Genomic DNA, 23,962 nt, shown 5'->3' on the forward strand with positions numbered 1-23,962 from the left:
TATTTTTAGGTGTCCTTGTACAACCCGAATTCTGGAAAAGTTGGGACGTTTTTTAAATTTTAATAAAATGAAAACTAAAGGAATTTCAAATCACATGAGCCAATATTTTATTCACAATAGAACATAGATAACATAGCAAATGTTTAAACTGAGAAATTTTACACTTTTATCCACTTAATTAGCTCATTTAAAATTTAATGCCTGCTACAGGTCTCAAAAAAGTTGGCACGGGGGCAAAAAATGGCTAAAAAAGCAAGCAGTTTTGAAGAGATTCAGCTGGGAGAACATCTAGTGATTAATTAAGTTAATTGATATCAGGTCTGTAACATGATTAGCTATAAAAGCTTTGTCTTAGAGAAGCAGAGTCTCTCAGAAGTAAAGATGGGCAGAGGCTCTCCAATCTGTGAAAGACTGCGTAAAAAAATTGTGGAAAACTTTAAAAACAATGTTCCTCAATGTCAAATTGCAAAGGCTTTGCAAATCTCATCATCTACAGTGCATAACATCATCAAAAGATTCAGAGAAACTGGAGAAATCTCTGTGCGTAAGGGACAAGGCCGGAGACCTTTATTGGATGCCCGTGGTCTTCGGGCTCTCAGACGACACTGCATCACTCATCGGCATGATTGTGTCAATGACATTACTAAATGGGCCCAGGAATACTTTCAGAAACCACTGTCGGTAAACACAATCCGCCGTGCCATCAGCAGATGCCAACTAAAGCTCTATCATGCAAAAAGGAAGCCATATGTGAACATGGTCCAGAAGCGCCGTCGTGTCCTGTGGGCCAAGGCTCATTTAAAATGGACTATTTCAAAGTGGAATAGTGTTTTATGGTCAGACGAGTCCAAATTTGACATTCTTGTTGGAAATCACGGACGCCGTGTCCTCCGGGCTAAAGAGGAGTGAGACCTTCCAGCATGTTATCAGCGTTCAGTTCAAAAGCCAGCATCTCTGATGGTATGGGGGTGCATAAGTGCATACGGTATGGGCAGCTTGCATGTTTTGGAAGGCTCTGTGAATGCTGAAAGGTATATAAAGGTTTTAGAGCAACATATGCTTCCCCCCAAACAATGTCTATTTCAGGGAAGGCCTTGTTTATTTCAGCAGGACAATGCAAAACCACATACTGCAGCTATAACAACAGCATGGCTTCGTCGTAGAAGAGTCCGGGTGCTAACCTGGCCTGCCTGCAGTCCAGATCTTTCACCTATAGAGAACATTTGGCGCATCATTAAACTAAAAATACGTCAAAGACGACCACGAACTCTTCAGCAGCTGGAAATCTATATAAGGCAAGAATGGGACCAAATTCCAACAGCAAAACTCCATCAACTCATAGCCTCAATGCCCAGACGTCTTCAAACTGTTTTGAAAAGAAAAGGAGATGCTACACCATGGTAAACATGCCCCGTCCCAACTATTTTGAGACCTGTAGCAGAAATCAAAACTGAAATGAGCTCATTTTGTGCATAAAATTGTAAACTTTCTCAGTTTAAACATTTGCTACGTTATCTATGTTCTATTGTGAATAAAATATTGGCTCATGTGATTTGAAAGTCTTTTAGTTTTCATTTTATTAAAATTTAAAAAATGTCCCAACTTTTCAGGAATTCGGGTGTAACACATTACATGTACTAACCATTATAATAACAATCAATTATGCACAATTACATTCAAGTTACCCTAAGCCAAACCCTACTCCTAATCATAACCTTATAGTTAGTACATGTAGTTAATTAATATAACTCAGTACTCAGTATAATTAAAGGACACCTTAATCTAAATAACTTTAGTGTTCTGTTAACTAACGAACATTAACTGTGTTATACAACATGACCTTTAAAATTGTGTTTTGAATATTTATTATTATTATTTTTTTTTACATTTTTTATTTTTTTATTGTAAGTGACTAACCAAAATTTAAATTAAATGCCAACATTAATATGCACATTACACCTATGATGATTCACTTATAAAAATCACTCATTTTCTATGCAAATAAAATAAATAAAAGTTGAATGTAAATTTTATCGGAATCTAAACTCCAGTGGAAAATCCTGATTCTTTGAACTGTTGCCATGGTGATATTAGATGAAAGACAAGTCAACATGTCTTAAATTATTACAGACTTGTTTCTAATTTCCCCCCTTACCCTATCCTGTGCTCTCAGGACCCCTGCAGATGCCCACACCTGCTGCTGAACACACACACACACAAATGCTACTTATCTAAATGAGGACATACTTTGGACTTTTTTTCATTAAATTTGTACATTTTACTATACATTAATAAATACTGAAGGGCATGCAGTATATACATCTATGTAACATAAAAGATGTTTTTGGCTTCTGCTTTATTTTAATTTATGCTTGCTTTGGTTAAGGTATAAGGTGGTTTTGGTGCTGTCTAATAGCAGGCTATGTGATTCTGTTGTGATGGAGATGAGCTGATGTTCGGTGAGTCCCACACACGTGTGCCAGGGATTGTGGGATGGCTCCCCCGGGCCGCTGGACCACACATGTGGAGAGCATGAACTCAGCGCTGGCTCCACAACACAGAGAGAGAGAGAGAGAGAGAGGAATGAAGGAAAGCCTCCCTCAAAGGCAGTGTCGCAGGAAGTGCAGGAGTGGCTTCCTGTCCGTCCTCTGGATGGGTGTTCATATGTTGACTTGTGGATGTTTGAGAAAAGTCTGTCATAGATGTAGCTCAACACATTTCTTGCTTGCTTTTTGTTGATTATTATTATGTTTTTTATCAATAGTAAATGAGTAGTGCCCTATCCTCCTACTTACCAATGTTTTTTTTTATTATTATTATAGAAAATGTTTGCCTATTTGATACTGTAAATAGTCTTAAGGCAAAATAAAGACCGACAGTTGTTTAATTGCGTCTGGGTGTTTAATAAGCTCAGTAATGTGCAGAGGAGAGCGAGAAGAGCTGCTGAAACCTGAGTCTCTGCCCTACACTCCTGATGCTCTCTCTGGGACTCTCAGCTTGGCCCCAACTTAATTGTGTCCCGATATAAACAACAGGGTTAGTGTGAGATCACAGCAGCAGCTGGGACGCAAGACACTGAGACACGACTGAACCATCACACTCACAGCACAGAGTATGAGCTATATATAACAGTTCATGATATGAATGACATCAATGCACTGCAAGAACTTTGAACTAATCTATATATATATAGCAATGCTACAAATGCAGCAGAGAAAACCTTAGGCTAATAATCATAGCATCAATAATAAAAAAGACAGAATTTAAGATTCACACAGTTATGTTTGTACCTAGATTATCTTTAGGAAAAACTATATTTGTTGGTAACCTCTAAGGTAAGGTTTCCTGTCTCCTTGTTATATATGTTACATGTACTTACTATAATAAAAACAGTAAATTATACTTAATTGCATGCAATGACTTTACACTACACCTTAATCCAAGCCTTAACCATGTAAGTGTGTAATAAGGACACTGCAAAATAAAGTTTAACCAAAAAATAGTATTTAATATTGCTGAATCAATCAGTTGTGTACATTAGGGTTGTATGTTACATCTAATGTTGTGAAATTAATGTTTATTGCATTATTTAAGTTATTTATTATTTATTTTTTTGGTTAAACTTTATTTTGCAGTGTCCTTATTACACACTTACATGGTTAAGGCTTGGATTAATGTGTAGTGTAAAGTCATTGCATGCAATTAAGTATAATTTACTGTTTATGTGTCACCATGATGGTGATTAGTGTTTGTGTGAATGACTCTGTGCACCTTCTACTGTATATGTGTTATTATTTAAAAGCTGCATGTGATGGGCTTTGGGTCATCATGTGACTTTCTTATCACCTCCTTCTTTTGGTGATTATCAGTGTATTGCAAAGGTACAAAAGCAGATTCAGTACCTCAGTAGGTTGGTATGTTAACATTATATTTAAGTTTATATTTTAAGTTTTTTTTATGTAAACTTCAGTAAAACTTAAAATGTTTTACAGTAAAATTCTGGCAACTACTGCCATTTTTTTTTACTGTAAAACTTTTTACAGTTAAAAAACAGTTTAGATATTCTATTATCTAATGTACACTCATGGCACTGAAACAGAGGACGTCATGCTCAGATTGAGCCTCGTGGCTCCAGTGAAGGTGAAGGACCCTGGCAGACATCTCTCACAGAGACCCGCTCCGATTGATTCGTTCCAGCGGCCGGAGGATTTCATATCATCAGCTCAGAGTCCCAGACAACACTCTCAGCTCTCCTCACCAACTAACAGACATACAGGCTATAAATAACACTAGGATGAAGCACTGGGAGTCTAAAAACAAAAGAAAAGTCAAGAAAAGCTGAAAGTTCATAGCAGATCCTAACTAACAAACACTTCTGTTTAAACGGCATCAATGAGCATTTTTTTTTCAGAAGATTGGCAGATGTACAGGGACATATTATATGTGCATTCTCAAAAGATAGTCATTAAAAACCATAGCCAGTTTCAAAGTTGTTTCTCCACACTCACTAACTTAACACTTGTTGTCATTATTTTGCTCTCACTAATAAATAAATAAAAAGCGATCATTCCTTGAAAACCCATAGATTACATACTTTAAATACAAAACATAGTTTAGAGTAGTTATTAAATGGCAGGCGATACAAATATCTAAAGGCAAAAAAACAATAATGTTTGACTTGGTAAAGCAGTGATCATCTTCATTTAATAACTGTAAGAACACAGTGTGATGATAAAATCAAGAGTGTTGCTCTACGCGGGAGTACACATTTAATCTGATAAATTCATTTCAGTCATCAAGTGATCATGAATTAATGTATAGTCAGTTGTTGAATTATGCTTTGTCTTAGTAATTGTATTAGTCTTTTATAGGCATCATGGACTTGATGGATTTCTAAAGCATGCCCTTCATTTGCCTTTGGGTCATAATGATATTTACATCATATGTTATAACTGCACATAGTATACTGTATATGCAAATTGTTTTTGATTTTGGAAACAGACTTTGTGATTAAAAAACTAGTACATTTACGGTCCGACTCTTTTGAACCATATTTGCTCAGTTAGTTATGTTTGGTTTCCTTTGTTGTTTCAGTGCATTTTTTTTTAAACCAACAATTTCTAACATTTAGCCCCTCAGTAATCTGTGGCAGAGTACAGTATAACATAGCTAAAGGGTCGCTGGATGTAATTTTCTACTAAAAAACACTAAGCTTTTTCAGTTAAACAGGAAAAACATAAAAAGGTTTCTTGTTAAATCTACACAATACCTGTTTCAGAACCAGAAAGTAAGTCATATTTCACATCACCTATATGACCACTGCAATAAATGCTGCACTTTCTGAAATACTACATTTTCACTTAAATTAACCGTTTAAAATGTTCTTCATGTGGTGACATTGATAAATTACCTTTTATTCATTTAAGTCAGTTTGATCAAATTGAATTGAATCAACTAGAATACCTAAACCAAGTTGTTGGTTAGACTGGGTAGAAGTTGTTAAAGAATGATCTGGAGTTGTATAACTTATCACAGCAAAAATATATTTTGAAATGCATTTTGCATTTACTAATTCAGTATATGGCAAAACAGCTTCAGGCATACATCAATATTTTGGTGCAGAGCGTCTGTGGGAACTGATAAAGAGAAGTGGACGTCATCGCCTGACATACATCGACCCTGTCGCCTCAACGTTCCCGGCTCGTTTCCAGCTGCCAGGGCAAAGACGGTTCCCAGGGAAGTGAGCATTTCATGTGGCCCACTACTTCAGTTATTTTGCCCCATCAGACGGGCCGTGATTTACTCTGCTGGGCAACTGCCAGAGTGTAAAATGCCCAATTTCAGCTCCTGCAATCTGCATTCGGCTCATTCCCTGATCCTCTCGGCCTGATTACGCTCCTAACGACTTAAAGATGCTGGACATCTACAGTTCTCTCATCATGTCATTTGTTAGCAGACGTTCAGTCCCACAGTCCTGTTCGAGTATTAAGATAGTCGTAGATTTCACTTGTGATTGAAGGATTTTCAAAAGATTTGACTGTCTGTTTTTTTGTGTTATTCATGAATAAACAGAGAATAAAATGGTAGGAACAGGACATCCTCTGTGTTTGATGTCTGACAGCTCTTAAAATGGCCATCTTTCTGTGAAGAACATCTCTAAGTATCTTCTAATGGCACTTGCTGCTGAGCTCTTCAGTTTCTATTCCCAGTCGTTCATGGGTTAATAGATTATGGGTGTAAAGAAACATGCTTTGGGCACAGTTCGAATTACAGGGGGTACTGGGGGTACTCCCCCCAAAGGGACAGAAATATCTTTTTTTTGGGGGGGGGGGGGGGGGGGGGTTATAAGGTTATAGTCATTAACGAAAAAACTAAAATCAAGCGGGGAAAAAACATAGTCGTTAAAGGTCCCATCTGTCATATCTGGCAAAAAAATCAAGTCATACTCCACATTCCATACCAGATGGGGGCAGTATGCCTCAATAAAGTGAATTGGTCTACTCTAGAGTAACAAACGAGAAACGGCATAGTCTCTATGCTCCGCCCCTACCTTCACAACAACCCTAGAGCATAGCTGAAGCCTATAAGACAGCGGTTCTCAATTGCAGTCCTCGTGCCCCACTGCTCTGCACATTTTGAACGTTTCTCTTAGAGCTTCAGACATTTGTTCTATTCGAACATAAGTGCCCTGCGAAGTGGACATCACAGGATATTCAGCCATGATTCCAGTTCGAAGCGAACTTAGCTATATGTTCCAATCAAAGTGCATTGAAGTGTGCAAGAGGTGAATTTAAATTGTATCGATTTACAGAGGTATATGATGTCACAGTTGTCCATGTTTAAAGACGCTGCACAGCACAAATCAGTGAATGAATGTTTCGATGTGAGGTAAACTTCAACAGATTTCCCCTGCTCAGAGAGTAGGGAGCAATGAACATTTGAAAAACAGTTCATGCACGGAGTTCATTTCTAACGAGCTGATTATCTGAATCGGGTGTGTTAACAAAGAGAAACGTGCAAAATATGCAGAGCAGTGGGGCGCGAGGACTGGAATTGAAAACCACTGCTATAAGAGGACGTTTTGCCTCCAGAGGAACATTGGGTGATGTCAAGTGATTTTGAAACATGACATCTTCAAGCTACTCCCCTTCACCTTTACCAGTGAATATGTTCATATTCGTTTTGTTCATATTACATTGAGTTGTAAATACACATTATTGGAATTAAATTAATTTGACAGACAGCATTCTGTCAACATCATTGGTCAACATCAGACAGCTGATGTTGATCAAGCTAGCGCCAACCAACGTAACCAGAGCTGCCAACTCTCAAGCATTCACCGTGAGACACACACAATTGACACTTTTCACACGCTTTCACGCCACACATCAATTTTCTCACGTACAGAAAAACCACGAAGCAAAGAGGACACGGAGACCAACAGACTAGACAGAGCAGGCTACTTATGATATAAAAAAATGGGTAAGTTATAGCTAGCTAATTATCAAACGCAGCTTCGGTTAGCCATCGCTAACATTAGCACGTTTATAGAACAGCCTTCGATACATTTCTATGTTATAACTTCCCGAAAAAAAAATACACAAACATATAAAACAAACTTCTAGCGAAATACTAACAGCATCTAACTTACCAATCCAAAAGAAATGTTGCAAGTTCAGTGTCGGACCTCATTTCTTTCAGGTCCATCAGTTGGTTTACTCTGTTGTTTACTCTGGTTCGTCTCCTTTTCTTATCGGATTTGATTTGTGATTCCGAGCGCGGTTGTTTCCCTGTAGCGGGTGGTGGTCTCTTGCCAAGGGCTTAAGTCACATGAAGTAGTGAGCTGTACTTTCCACATGATTGACATCAGGTTAGATTACGCCCACAAGCCATGCAAGTTATTCGTGTATTGCGGGTTGGCTGGTGGTTATGTTGCCCGCATACCGCCTCCCATGGCCGAAACTGGTATTACGACACCTGTCGGGCCGGGGCTAGTAATGCTACTGCTAATTAAGGTTGATATCTCTGTAGCACTATAACTTGACATTTTTTAATGACACACACACAGACACACAGCCCCTCCCCTCCGTGCACACAGCGTCTCCATGAGAACGAGTGTTCGTTCGAAGTTGAAAGGAAGTTTGCGAAAGGTTGGTATCTCTATCTCGTGAACACCTTTACACAATCACACATTAAAAAAGTGGTATAAAAATATTTTAAATTCTGAATATAATTTTGTCAGTGTGTTAATGTCGACCCGAGAAGCGATTGAGCCTTGAGCGGTATTTGTATAGGGTGTGAATTCTGTATAGAAGATGTGACTAAAACTAACACTAAAACTAATAAAAACTAACACTAAAACTAAGCATTTAAAAAAAAAACACTTTAAAAGTAAACTGAATTTGAAAACAAACATAACATCAGTGAAACCTGTGGAAACATAAAAAGAGCCAAGTAGCCTAGGCTAAATAGTACATGCTAGTATTTGAATTTGTTTTTAATTGGTTAGCATTGTTTTTACATTCTATTATTTCATATTTTTAGTTTGAAAAATGAAGTTTCATCTAAGAACCCTAATACTATCTTAATGAAACTAGGATTTTATTTTATTCACAGAGACACTATGAGGAAAAGGAAAGGGCACACAGACATCAGGCACTTTTTTGGTGCTAAAAGAGGTCTTTTGGAGGTAAGACCCAACCCTCTCATATACTGTATAATAATTGCCTACTGATTATCAGTTTGTTGCATGTTTAGACCTTGTATGTGTGTTGCACAACACGTTGCACTTTGCGATGAAGGTGGGGATTGATATGGTAGTGGACCATAATGGTCATAGAAGAAGTGAAGGAGCAGTACCCCCCAATTATGGTGGGGTAATTCGCACTCTGGCTTAGGGTATCAATAAAGATTGTAGGAAAAATTGTAATCAAAGACATTCTCGTCCATTAATGTGCACCATATTCACTGCTATTAATCTATCTATCAGATCACTCACTACTTCATTCCTACATTACTCTTCAGATCAGAGCTCAGTCATGGACGTCCAGTGAAAACCCATCCTGCGTTCATCCTTTCTGCTCGACTGAGTGTAGGAATGTAATAATATCCTGACAGAGGACACTTACTGGAATACCGCTGGGTTAATCATTTTCCTCAGCGGCAAGAGATGTCTTAGTTAATCATTTGCAGGGAGAGTAATTTTTATTTCATTTTTTTATGTATTCATAATGAATGGAATGTGTCACTGTTATATCATGTTTGAAATTTCTTCATTAATTAATTCATTCATTCATTCATTTCACTGCATAAAGTGACAATTAAATTAAATTTGTGGACATCAGACTCTTTATTTAGCATTGGCTCTTTAAACACCAACAATATAAAAGCAACAGTAATCTTTGCACTCTGTAAAAAATCTAAATTTGAGAAATCTTAAAAGTTTAAGACAGATAGCTTCAGGAGATATTTGAGTTTTCTCAACTTTTAGTTGAATAAACTGAAAACGAGTTGAGAAAACTCCTTAAACCTTAAATTCAATTTTTGCAGAGGACGGCCTTTACCTGCATCATCTGCCAGTTCCCATGAAGCATTGCTCATCATCTTCACACAGATACACAGCGAATGACAGGCAGTCATTATACATTCATAACCAACAGACCTCACAGGCCTCTGATTCAAAGAGTAGCTCTCACTCACCACGGTTAGCTGTGTGTGTGTGTGTCTTTACTCTTGTCTCTCAGAAACTTGAGTGATTAATTTTTTGTTGATCTATTCTGATTATATAAGATATTCCTTTAGGCAGTTTTGTATTTCCTAATACAGTTTTGATGGTTTGTAATCAGAACAATATAGCCGAAAAAAATCAGAGAGCTTGGCTGAGATAGTTAGTCCTAAATGTTCATCAGATGTCATGTCTAAAAAATACTGTAATTGTTTTAGTTGTGAAATATTTTTTTAGTTACTTATGAATAAGCCAGTGTATTTCACATGTGTCTACATTATATGTAAATAACGAGTTAGCATCATCTCTTCTCAGGTCTTCGCAAGGGCTGGATCCAGACTGAAGCTTCTGTAATTCCTCGTTACCTTGAGACACCCATCAGAAACAAAGTAGAAAATAGAGGAAAACTAGAAAAGCTGCTGTTCCGACCAAACAAAAAATGATGTGTTCATTCCAAGTAAAGGAAAGTTTTAAGATATCAACAGTGTTTCCCAGAAATAACTTAATGCACCACAGATATTACTGTAATAATGCAGTGGTCGACCACGTTGTGATGTTTAAGGTTATCAAAATTTTTTATAAACTCCTTATTTTGATAGAGCTACAGAATTCCAGCAAGATTAGCTACCAAACCGCACTGAGTAAAATAACGATTTGCTCAATGATTAAACCGCCATTAATAGATCAACTTCTTAACTAGTCAAAGACAGTAGCTGAACACCCCAATGATGTGCAGCTAAATATTCACAGGGTGCAAGAGTTGAGCAGGTGAAAGTAATGAATTAACATCCGCTGCGAGTCGTGTGAGTGTGAGTCAGCTGCCTGAAGTACAGATCAAAACATTTGAGCTGAGTTAGCAAAACAAAGGTGCGCTTATCAGGAATGAAGAGTCAATGAAGAGATATGGGCCCCCAGTTTGAGGAGGAGTGGCCCTCCTGTTTCCCCAGATTTACAGCTCCTCAGATCTGTGAACTCCCAGCGAGATGCTCTGGCTTTGAAGCAGTCGTGCTGCTGTAGCCAATCCATAAATCCAACACATTTACGTTGGAGGGCCCAAGCCTCTTTACATGGAAGGCTAATTGCTGAACTTTGGCACGACAAAATTCATCACGTCTACCTATTTACAAAGACGTGTGACTCTTTCACACTGTTAAAGTTGCGGGAAACCATAAAATTGACTAAACAATAATGAAAAATAATGACTATTATGTCTTTAAACCTATTTAATGCATATTCTAATGCAATAAAAACAACTTCTGTTAATATATTACCTTATGTTTTATGAACCTGTATTAACAATTTATTCATATTTGTGTGTATCTATGTCACAGTTATGGATATCTGTTCTTTCTGAGTTTCCTTATTTGGTAATGTTCCTTAATTATTTAGCCCCACACCTGTTTCTGTTTCCCACTGATTACATTTAGTGTTTAAAACTCTGTGTTCTCCATTTATTCCTTTATCTGCTATTAATGTTTTATGGTTGATGTTAGAGTATTTGGATTTGTGGATGTGCCCTTTTTCCTCCCGATTTGTTATCTCCTTCGTCGAGCGTTTTACTTAGCACACCTACACGTGTTACAATGTAAAAGGGTTTTGTTTTAGGAATCTCATAACTACAGTACACAAATGGTTAAACACTACATAATTGCTTTTTTCAAAGTTTAAAGATTATCAAAGTATTTTTAATGCTTATCTGCTTAAAATGTCATGTTTCATTTAGTTACTTGGCATTTCTTTGTCATTGTTTGTGAAATAGACTAGCAGTTTCACCACCGTTTTTTTTTCCCAGTGCACAGCAACCTCGATAAACCACTGTAAGGTTGCATTAAATGAACAAGCATCTTCACAAACTTATGTAATACATTTCTATTATATGCAAAATCATTATTAGATGCTTTGCATTTTTATTTTTATTTTTATGTTGCTTAACTACTAAAAAATAAACAAAGTATTAAAGTATGCCACTATTTTTTTATTTTTTATTTTATGGACCTTGACAGCAGAAAGGGAACAGGAAATTTTTGGGAAGAAATGAGGAATACACACACACACAAATCACTGCACTATGGTTCCAACAACAAATATTTATTTATATAAATGCACTACTTCTTTCTGTTATCAGAAAGACAATCTTGGCATGTAAATATAGTATAATTAATTAAAAATAGAACGTTGCAAAATGAATCCTTAAAGGGGTCATATATGACATTGCTAAAAAAAAGAATGTTATTTTGTGTATTTAGTGTAATTAAATGTGTTTATGTGGTTTAAGGTAAAAAAAAACACATTATTATCCACATAATGTACACTACTGTTTCTTCGCTATGCCCCACCTTCTGAAAAGCGTTGATTTTTACTAAGCTCATCGTTCTGAAAAGCGAGCTGTCCTCTGATTGGCCAGCTATCCAGTCTGTTGTGATTGGCTGAATGCCTGAAATGTGTGATGGAAATGTTCTGCCCCTTAACATACCTTGATGGGGTCTCCCGGCACAACAAGACAAAACCAATAAAACCCATTACAAACAAGGCATTTGTTTCATCCAGTGGAGACATAATTACTGATTCTAATAACATATACTATCTTTTTATACATTGCAGTGTGGAAACATAAAACCATGTCTGCATTTGAGATTGGAGAAATGACAACAATAAGCTCTAACAGTTAATCTATGCTGCTCAAAACTCACGTTTGAATAGTCAGTGGCAAATCCTTTAAATATGAAAATTTATACTTACTTATTCATACTTACAGACTGTGAGTCAGCATTATTTGTCAGAACACCGACATTGTAGTCTTCTCTCCCAGGATCAGGAAACAGTCCTCTATAAAATGTGCTGCAGACATCTGAATATTTGGGTTGAACTGTTCTGGAGCAGTGATGTTAATACAACTTAACCACTGATTTATAGTCATGTTCTCTTTTGGAAGGCCAAACAAAGTAGTTTTGCTTTCACAATGGAACACACAGTGTCTCCACGACATGGCGGCAACAATACTTCAGCGAGAATCAAAGTAACGGCTTCTCTCTTTGCATGAACATTTGGGTGTTTTATGCAAATATTCCCACATCGTGACATAGACATGTGGGGTGTGTTTGAATGAGCTGTTTTATGGAGGCGTGGACAAGTCTTAACTTTTATAAACAATATCTCTTTGGGTTTGAGACTGTGCAACTTCAGGGATCTTATCTATTCACGAACAGCTTGTAACACTCCAAAGAGAAAGGAAAACTTGAAATCGCATCATAAGACCCCTTTAAGAAAAAACAAAACAGTCAGTCACAAGGCAGTCAATCACATCTTAGACTAGAAAAAGAAGCCACGCCCTAAAACCCTAAACCTGTTCCCTAAATGGCCAAAGGTAGAAGAAGATGAAGAACGTGCTGAGATGGAAAAACATATGGAAGGAACATGGAAGCACTGCAAAGTTACGGCCACCTGATCTGTCCCGTACCCACAGCAGAGCTCCACAGCCCAAAAACAGTGCACTTATTGTCCACGAGAAGAACGTACCACTGGTTCTTAACCTTCCAGATCCTGAGCTGCTATATAAAGCTCTCCTGGGTCACACTTGGATTCTTAATGTAGTTTTAATGCTTTGACCCCGTACCCTTTAGTGGTCCCTCTGCAGTTGTATTATGAACAAGGAGGGTACAGTACGCTGAATACACAGCTGGGTGGAAGTGTGCGGTTTCAGGGATGGGACCAGACTATGAATGCATATTGGAACAGGAAACATCATTTAGCTTATTCAGAAATATCTGCATGACCTAAGGTGCTCATTTCTACTAACACAACTTAGGGAAGTTGGGAAATAACTGCGTTCTTTCAGCCCACCTCCCTGAATGGTGCATAAATGGCACGAAACCCAGTGGCTTCTGATCTCACAGTTGAGAACCGCTTGATGTGGGACGTTACATTTTCACCCCACAAAACAGGGCTTGTTTCTAGGCTGAAACCTCTATATATCTCAGGTGGCTCTTGGACTTCAAAGTCTGTCCGTGGCCTGCACTTCCCCCTCGGGTGTGCTGGGAGGAACAGACCGGGTCTTTTTCTGGAGGTGCCACAGGACGCAGTCAGGCATCCACACCTGTGTTTGCTTCCCTCCAGACTAATTAACCCGCTGATGCCATTTTATTTGAAGAACACTGGCTGCATTTATAAGAACTGCAAGACATGAACACTGCTTCAGAAGGTGAAAGAAAGTGTTCAATGCACTTTGGAGTTTGAGAGGGTCTAACTACTCACTGCAAATCAATCAATATCCGTATATACAGTACACACACACACACACACACACACACATTTTCATACAATCTGCTTAAACCCCAGTGTTGTATGTTTTCAGGGGAAAGGCAAGGCCTGGACATTAAAGTTTTTTTTTTTTTTTTTTGTCATATGAAATCAACACCTCATAAAATAGGTGATAAAAAAACAACAACAAAAACAACAACAAAACATTCCTGTACATACAATTTACTGTGGGTTCAAGCTGAAATCATCCGTACTTACAGTAAAACACCAACAACTTTAATTCCTTTTCACACAAATTATGATTACAGGAGCAGACTATCAATAATATGTATTTTTGCAGCGTTCTTTAAGACTTGAAGAAGCAAGCTATAATGGCATGGTTACTTGGTTTAATTCATTTTTATGTCACTTTTGCTTTCAAAATTTCAAATACTTCAATTTCAAACATGTTAGAAAAATTATCTTCAGTATCACTCACCAGACATTCATTTCTGACCTGCAGTAATATACAGTATACAACAAACTAGTGCAACAAAATGTTACCAGATTCATATTCATCTGTTTCAGATAAAACCGAACTTGGTTTTAGTGCCACTCACTGGACATTTCACTTCGAAAGTGATGCGAAACATGCAATAAACAATTTAAAATGCAAATAAATCTCATGTAATATTCTTAATGTGTCATATTTCTACGAATCAGGATTTTTTTACCAATGGAACATGATTTTATCCATTAATAAATTGGGGGGAGGGGGTAAAAAAGGGTCAACAACAACAACAACAATAATAATAATAATAATAAAAATAAAATCAGAAACTGCAGATAAATATCACACATTTCTTTACAAAGAAATACCAAATAACACTCCATAGTATTTTTGCTGAATGCAAACTGCTTTGTTTTACAGTCTTCCAAAAGGGATTTTTACAGTGTAAGGTGGTTGTATTGGAGGGGCTGGATTTGATAATGTCAGCAGGTTTTTTTTTTTTACATTAATAGAAGTAACTTCATGTTTTTCACACTGATTACATACAATGTGCACCACTCATTTGCTGGTGTTTGTGTGAAAATTTATTTAAATGCTACGAAATGAACCACAGATACAGTAATAATATATAAATATATCAATGCAATGCTTTTTACATTTAAATTAGTTGTATGCAACATTCATGCGCTAATTTTGCAACAAAAAAAAAAAAACACACACACAAAAAAAAACAAAAAACAACTGGTGACTGGTGTTCAGTCTTCTGTACTGTGTGTTCTTGCTCTACTGTACATTTCATAAAATACTGCAGAGAGTGTATGTTAGTAAGCGTTTCCAAAAATAGCCACTGACAAAGAAAACAGTTCACCCCATTAATTCAGTACAGCATAAGAGCATAAGAGAATGTAGCTCTGTTAGAGGAATTTGCACAGAAGAAGAAAAAGAAAGCCATATTATTGCCGATTACAGTTTCTCAGGTTTAGTAATATCGCTCGAAGCCCAGGAATCTCTACAGTTGTGTGTGGCCCACACAGGAAATTAAGAAACCTCCAAAGCTTTGTGCATATTTATATGCGTATTATGTGGGAACATCAAATTTCAACAAAAGCGGAACAGGGTTCAACATGTGTTTGAGTCTTCATGTGAGGCCTGAGTGTGGACAGACGCTTCGAGGATCCGTCAGCCTTCAGACGAGCCACAGAGAAAGAAAAATCCCCCGTGACACTTAATAACACTTTCATTTATTTACCTTTGTCTCATGATTACTTGTTTAGTAAGCGGATCCTCTGTAATGCGTGTGGATTGTCCTGATGCCAGCAGAAACGGTCCGTATCACTGGATTCATATGTCAGAATCGGGATTTAGTAAAAGGTAAATGTGCCATGAATTGTTAAGAATCATATTTGTCTTGACAGCACAACGTTACAGTGCTGATCGAGACCATATTTTGAACATGACCACTGACATAATAACATGTTTTGCATTCAAATATTGAAATAAATATTTCTGATATAAAATGAATCAGATGGTAAATGATAATTATTTATGTCTTTTGAAGTGAATTATTTTGACACCCCAGTAATATCAGCGCTCCTCACTCACCGTGACTGTCCCGTCCCACCAGAGCCACATTTACACAGATGGTTCTTATACTGGAGGATTAGAGAGCATATTTCCCCAACATGAGAGAATAAAACACCCCGCTCTTTCTAAAGTGCATTATTTCTTAATCGAAGTGCTGTATATTTGTGCAGGAGAGAGCAGACTGTGTGCTGCTGCGAGTGGAAATACGCTGAAGTATTGTGATCTCCGGCAGATTAGAGGGATCATTTATAAAGAAACATCTGAGGTGGGTCCATCGTCTCGTCTCGGTGCGGGGTACAAAGCTTGTTCAGGAGGTGTTTGCAGAGAAAACATGCTGAAAATGACAACTGCATGCAGTCTTTCACACTGAACTAGGACAAGTCCTGTACGTCAAGCGAAATGGCACTCAGTTTAGACAACAAAAAGCTGAATATCTTTTGATGACAAATACAACTTGGTAGTCTCATTAATAATAATAATAATAATATAGTATTTATTATTATTATTATTATTATTATTATTATTATTAGACAGAAAATTAGGCAGTTTACTGATTTTTTAATTAAACATTTATTAAAAATTTTGAGAATTATATATAATTTGATTTGATTTGATTTTCCATACATTACATTACGTAAATGTTTAGATTCCATAATTGTTCATGTTTATAATTAATAATTAAGTGTTTAGAAATTAAATAAATATATGTTAAGATGACAATATTTAGATTTACCTTAAAACTAACTTTTTAAAATGTATTATCATTAAAACTATGGACGTTTGAAAGTGTTAAATAGAGTTTACATTTTAGTGCTAACAACAACAACACAGATATTAAGTCAATAATTTATTATGAAGTTATTAATTATATTGATTAATTTAAAGTTAAAACAACTCAATACATAATATATTAATGGGTACATGCATTAAAGCAGTTTTTACTATTTTACAATATACCATTTTTAATACAAATAACTAACATTTATTTATTTATTTATTTATTTATTTATTTATTTTAAAAAGTAGCAAACCCTAAAGGTATAAAATAAACTCTTAATCTGCTGCTTATTGGTTAGTAAGGTAGTTGTTAATTAAAGGATTTAAAATGTGATCATGCAGTATAAGACATTAATGTATGATTTATAAGTGCTAATAAACACCCAATATGTCAGTAATATGCATAATAAGCCGCTAGCTAATAGTGAGAAATGGACCTTAAACTAAAGGGTTACCAAATGCATTTTGCAGTGTGTTTGCTGCCTTATAAATGGGCAAACACTGATCATGGTGTTCATCACGAGCACCTTTATTTTGGGAGTAATGTCTGATTTACGGAGAGGCAGTGGTCAGTCTCTCCTCTGGCTCATAGGTGAGCGCTTCATTCCACAAGTCAGAGGAGATCATGGGAAAGCATGTAAACCTATTAATCACTGTTAATGGTCCGGAACCATGCGCTGGAGCTGCCCTCTGCCTCACACACACACACATACACACATAAATACACACAGATGTGTTAACAAACACATGCAGAATGTGCTCAAATGTTGCATTTTATTTCTTTTGTTTGAAGTGATCAACGTGAAATCAATCTTTTCTGTTGACCAGCTGTCCTTGTTGTCCAAAGTCAGTGAGCACAATTTATTTCAGATTCAAAATCTACACAAAATCTGAATTCATCAGCAAAATAAAAGAACACAAAGTTGCTCTATTTCTTCTGTTTGGAGTCCCGCAGACAAGTCACAAAGACTAAAAAAGAAAAAGAAAAAAGAAACAAACTAAATGAATGGCTTGATGTTTTATTGACTGCATTAACATTTAGATGGGAATCTCTTTATGGCATGTTTATTTGCATGCATTAATACTGAATAATAATAATAATAATAATAATAATAAAAGCAAAACTCTTAACCCCTAGTTTCTCCAGAGGCGTGTGACCTCTGACACATATATAGTAATTGTAAGTCGCTTTGGATAAAAGTGTCAGCTAAATGAATAATGTAATGTAACTCTTTCAGGTCTCGTTGTAAACACTTGTGTGTGGACTGTTTTGGACAAAGTAAAAGAGCGTGTGTGTGTTTGTGTTTTCATGGGTGTCTTAATGACCACACAGTGGCCCCACATCTCAATTAACTGTCTATCCTGAAGGATAATAATCTGGTGCCGAAAAAAGTGGCGACTAAATTGTTGCATTGGTGCAGTTCTGCCAGCTGGCTGTCTAGCCGAAGGTGAGGAGGTGAAGCGAACTCGCTTAAAGAGATCCTCCTACATGCCGCTGGCAGGACCCTGACAGAACCAGGAGACAGAGAGAGAGAAACTAACTATCAAGACATTACAAAGACATATGTTTGGGAGTTAATTTTATTGTAGAATGCTGTCACTGAATTTCCTGAACGTGTGTACAGAACAGGATTAAATGGATACTTCACCCAAAATGAAAAGTCTGTCATTCATTTCTCACCCTCATGTCGTTCCAAACCTGTAAGATCTCCATTCATCTTCAGAACACAAATGAAGATATCTTAGATTTCTGACCCTGCATAGATATATACATACATTTCTGTACATTTCTCAATATATATATATATATATCACATGGACTGTTTTAGCGACTTTCTTGCTACGTTTCTGGACCTGGGAACATTTCAGTTGCATTGCTGTTTATGCAGGGTCAGAAATCTTAGGGGTCAAAAAATGCATCAAAAATATATCAATTTGTGTTCCGAAGATGAATGTAGGACTTTCGGGTTTGGAACGACATGAGGGTGATCAATTAATGACAAAATTATTATTTTTAGGTGAAATAACCCTTTAAGTACTAAGAGGTGAATACGTGGCCAAATATTATTTATGGCAAGAGAATAAATGTGTCTGTCATGGACGTGACGCAGTAGCTCCTCTACTGTTACCGTCAGTGAGCCGTGGCAGACAGCTGTTATTGTTTCATATGTCTCATCAGGTCGTGTCATATTCACTCAGTGACTACTGTGAACATGACTTGCATCACAGCTGTAGTGATGCCACCACATGTCTGTCCTCTTGTATATTTGGCAGACCTTTATTTGTGACCCCAGCTATTCTTCAGCCTTGCCCTTTGGCAGGTGAGAAGGAAGGCAGCGTAAAAAGGTCACAAGAGAGTGGCTACATGAGACCCGACTGCAGCACATGGCCCTGTTGAAGAGCTGAGGAATGAGATTATGAGGCAGTAAATCAGACGGGATAATCTCCACCCTGACACGACAAGGATGGTGCAACTGCAGGAGCGGCGTCACGCTAGTGATGCACTACATGCCGCGACACAGGACCTGAACAATGTGAGGGTGGATACCTGTGTCCTTCTCAAACAAATGTGTAATGGGAGTCGTGGCCTAATGGTTAGAGAGTCGGACTCCCAATCGAAAGGTTGTGAGTTCGAGTCCCGGTCCGGCAGGAATTGTGGGTGGGGGGAGTGCATGTACAGTTCTCTCTCCACCTTCAATACCACGACTGAGGTACCCTTGAACAAGGCATCGAACCCCCAACTGCTCCCCGGGCGCCGCAGCATAAATGGCTGCCCACTGCTCCGGGTGTGTGTTCACAGTGTGTGTGTGTGTGTGTGTTCACTGCTCTGTGTGTGTGCACTTTGGATGGGTTAAATGCAGAGCACAAATTCTGAGTATGGGTCACCATACTTTCACTTTACTTAATAAAGATACGCAGCACACCTGCCCAGAGGACGAACTGTACTGTTTGTGACTGTAAACGTATGTCAGTCTGTTGAATCGACTGAATGGAAATAATTATATTATATTATATTATATTATATTATATTATATTATATTATATTACATTACATTACATTACATTATATTTTATATTATATTATATTATATTATATTATATTATATTACATTACATTACATTATATTATATTACATTACATTACATTACATTATATTACATTACATTACATTACATTACATTACATTATTTTATATTATATTATATTATATTATATTATATTATATTATATTATATTACATTCCATTACATTACATTATATTACATTACATTACATTACATTACATTACATTACTTTATATTACATTACATTACATTACTTTATATTATATTACATTACATTACATTACATTATATTACATTACATTACATTACATTACATTACTTTATATTACATTACATTACATTACATTACATTACTTTATATTATATTATATTATATTATATTATATTATATTACATTACATTACATTATATTACATTACATTACATTACATTATATTATTTTATATTATATTATATTATATTATATTATAAATCATACAGAAAATCAACATGGCCTCATGAGTATTCATACTTATTTTTTATATAAAGTGTGGTTCAACCACACGTACATTTACTGAAGTTTGCAATACTGACTAACTGATCTAAAATGCAAATTAGTTATGTTTGGACAGGCGTAAAGATGTGTATGAATTAATGCTGTCAAATGATATATTTATTATTTTACACACACACACACACACACACACACACACACACACACACATGGAGTATATATTTTGAACATATTTACATGTTTATACTTTTATATACTCAGTCATATATTTGATATTATTATATATATATATATATATATGTTTATATATACATAATAAATATACACAGTATGTCCATATATTATCTTTTTTTTTCTTTTTTTTTTGGTATGAATCTTGTATGAATCCTTATTTGTGAATATTGAAATCGCAGCGTTAATATTTTTGTCATATATTTTTAATATCAATGACATTATTTTCAGCTACATTTATTAAACACACTTTGCTCATTTACTTAATATGAATAGAAAATATTTAATTTTGTGTGACTGTCAGATTATTTCAGACTACACTTTAAAACCTTAAAAAAATATTTTTGTAATTGTTGAATGATTATTTGTCAAAAAAAGCATTTTCTCACCAAAGACGCAACATAAAATCACAAAAGTGATCAGCTTTATTTGTGCTCTGTAATCCAGCATCTAAAACGTAAATGAGTTCCTTATTAGCAACTTTAAAGACATACAAATGTATGTGAGTTCTTATTTTTGAATGTTGAATTTGAAATATTAATATGCTGATTCTATTCAGTTGTCATCAGTGCTATAGCTGTGTCATGCTGTGACTGACAATGGAACCATAACATACACTTAAAAACTATTTTAAAATCTATTTAATTTGTGCGCTGTAATCCAAATCTTAAGAAACCATACTATTGTGAGGAAAAGATCCAGATTATTCAGTGCTCTTAAGCATCAAGAACATGCTCATTACAAAAGCAAAAACTTCTAGTTGTCAGTCAAAATTGCAGATAAACAATATATTCTAAAGATGCTAAAATATGAGTGGTTGCAAAAGGTCTCCTACTAGTTTTTAGTGTGTTTTTATTTGTTCACTAGGGTGGTTACTTCTTCATTAGTATTATTATTACATTACAGGTTAGGTGAAAACTGATTGCTTAGAAAAAACACCATTCAGCACACAGTTTACAGAAACGTGTCAAGCAGCATAAACTGTGTGGGATGAGTTATAAGATTTGTGACCAATAGCAACAGAAAGGTTGGCCACACTTTATATTAGGAAGCCTTAACTACTATGAATTTACATTAAAAAAAAAATATGTACAATGTACTTATTGTGTTCATATTGTATTGTAAAATGTATTGCGGTGGGATATGGGACAGGTTTGGTGGTTTGGGTAGGTGTAAGGGTTGTGTCAGCAGCGTAATTATAAATGCAATTAAATAAATTGCAGGTGTAATTATTTTAAATAAAAGTACAAACTAAAACATGTATGTACACAATGAGTACATTGTACCAAATTATGCATTTAAATGTAAGTACATAGTAGTTAAGGCCACTTAATATAAAATGGAGCGCACTTTGTAATAACATTGTAATACAACTGTAGAACATTGTTGCTACTTGACTTCTTAAGTTGTATCATTTTTTAGGAACTTATTTTTCAACTTTTGCTTTCTGTAGACATGGTAACACTTCAACGTTTTTAAGAAGTTCTACTGACTGTAAGTTACTTTGCACAACCAGTACATGTCCTAACCCCTGACCCAACAGTCTATTACTACTAGTTAGCTGACATGAAGTTGCAAATTAATGTGAGTTAATTGATGTGTAGTTACTTCTAGCTAGTAGAATGTCTAAAGTAGATTATCGAAATAATGACTGATTGAAATTAATCAAATGTGATAACTCTCAACATTTACACAGTTTGGCAGTCGGTGCTTACTGTGAAACTGGTTATCTGTATAGCCGAGAATGTTTTAATTTGCGAATTAAGATCTTTATTTGCTTTGCCTTGCTCAATTTAAATTTCATTCCAGTCAAGATAACACGCTCTGCGGTCCCCATGGGACAGAGTTAACCTAATAGAAGTCAGAGTGAAAGAGTTAACCTCACGCCCTGCCCTGGTCAACCCGTCCCCTCCTTTTCATCTTCACAGAGAAGGAGGGATGAGGAAGAGGAGGACAGGAATCCCATCTTGTGTTTCTAATATCTTTATGAAGAAATCCCTCTGGGCAAGGAACGCCTTGGGTGTTCTGAGAAATCGCTCCGCGAGAGACCAGCCTCGGGAAAATCTGACAGTTTCCCAGCAGAGAGAGAGAAAGACGAGGCTAAAAGGGAGCCTTTCTTTCTTCTTCTGTTGCGCTCTCCTCCCTGTGGGCGGAGGTAATGAGCTGAAGTGGGCTTGCTGTCTGGTAATGTAATATACACAGCGCCCATGTCAGGTCTGGATCCAATAATGTGTCATTTAGCTTGTCTGGAACAGATTGGCCTGCCGTGATGGGGTTGAACTCTTGCCCGGCTGAGAAGTTCTCTACACCCCAAATCCCCACTGGCACCCCACCCCGTCGCCCTCGCCCTAACCCCGACCCTCCAGCCTGACAGAGGTGAACGCCGCCCGTTTAGGCACAAGCGTAAGGTTCCCACCACACGTTGTTTTGGTGAGCCCCCGTCGAGGTCTGGTTTGCATTTGCGAAGTATTCAGAGACACCCGCGACCAACAGGTGCTCGCGTGTTTATGGTGAACGTGGGCCGTGTCGGACATTACCAATAATAAACAGCCCTGTGTCAGTCTAGCACACCTTTTTACAGATTTACAGATAAAGGTTTGTGGGTTATGCTTTACTTCAATAGTCCACTCTCGTTGGAGTATTAGTAGACTGTTTGTTTTATGGTTAGTAGAATAGGTTGACAAGAATGTGCAAAGTTACTTCTAGTCAGTTTTGGGGTCCATCAGAATAAAGTGTTGGCTGTTATTAAGCCCTGTATAAGTCATAAAATACATAATTTGCAAACTATTAGTCTGTAGGTCATTCATAGTTTATACATTGTAGCCTCTACATTGTTAATACATAAATTGGTTTTGTACAAATAGTAAGTTCTTCATTCCATGTCACTATAATTTATAAATTATTATTGTTTAATTAGCTAATATGTAAAGAGTTAGATTGTGTTTTTTGTTTTGTTTTTTACTCATTGTATTTTGATTGATGTATTTAAACAAGGTGATCTCATTAGTATCTGTTTGTAATATACGTAATGTACAGTTGCATAAACACAAAAACATACAAAACTATCGCCGGAGAACACATTTAAATGATGTATAAGTGTTTTGTATATTATTAGTGCTACCGGCCAGTATACTAACACTCTATGGACTGCTAGTTGACATGTAGTTACTTATAGTTAGGAGAATGTCTAAAGTGGACAATCAAGATAAAGTGTTTCTGGTTTGTTGACTAACTGTAAAATGAAGCTCATGAAACAAGGTTTAAAAGGAAGCGCTGGCACACATGGTTTTGACTGCTTTACTGCAGACTCTATTTGAGTCATATGTGTTCTCTTCTGAAT

Source organism: Carassius carassius, chromosome 20, assembly GCF_963082965.1.
Source record: "Carassius carassius chromosome 20, fCarCar2.1, whole genome shotgun sequence".
Taxonomy (NCBI): Eukaryota; Metazoa; Chordata; class Actinopteri; order Cypriniformes; family Cyprinidae; genus Carassius; species Carassius carassius.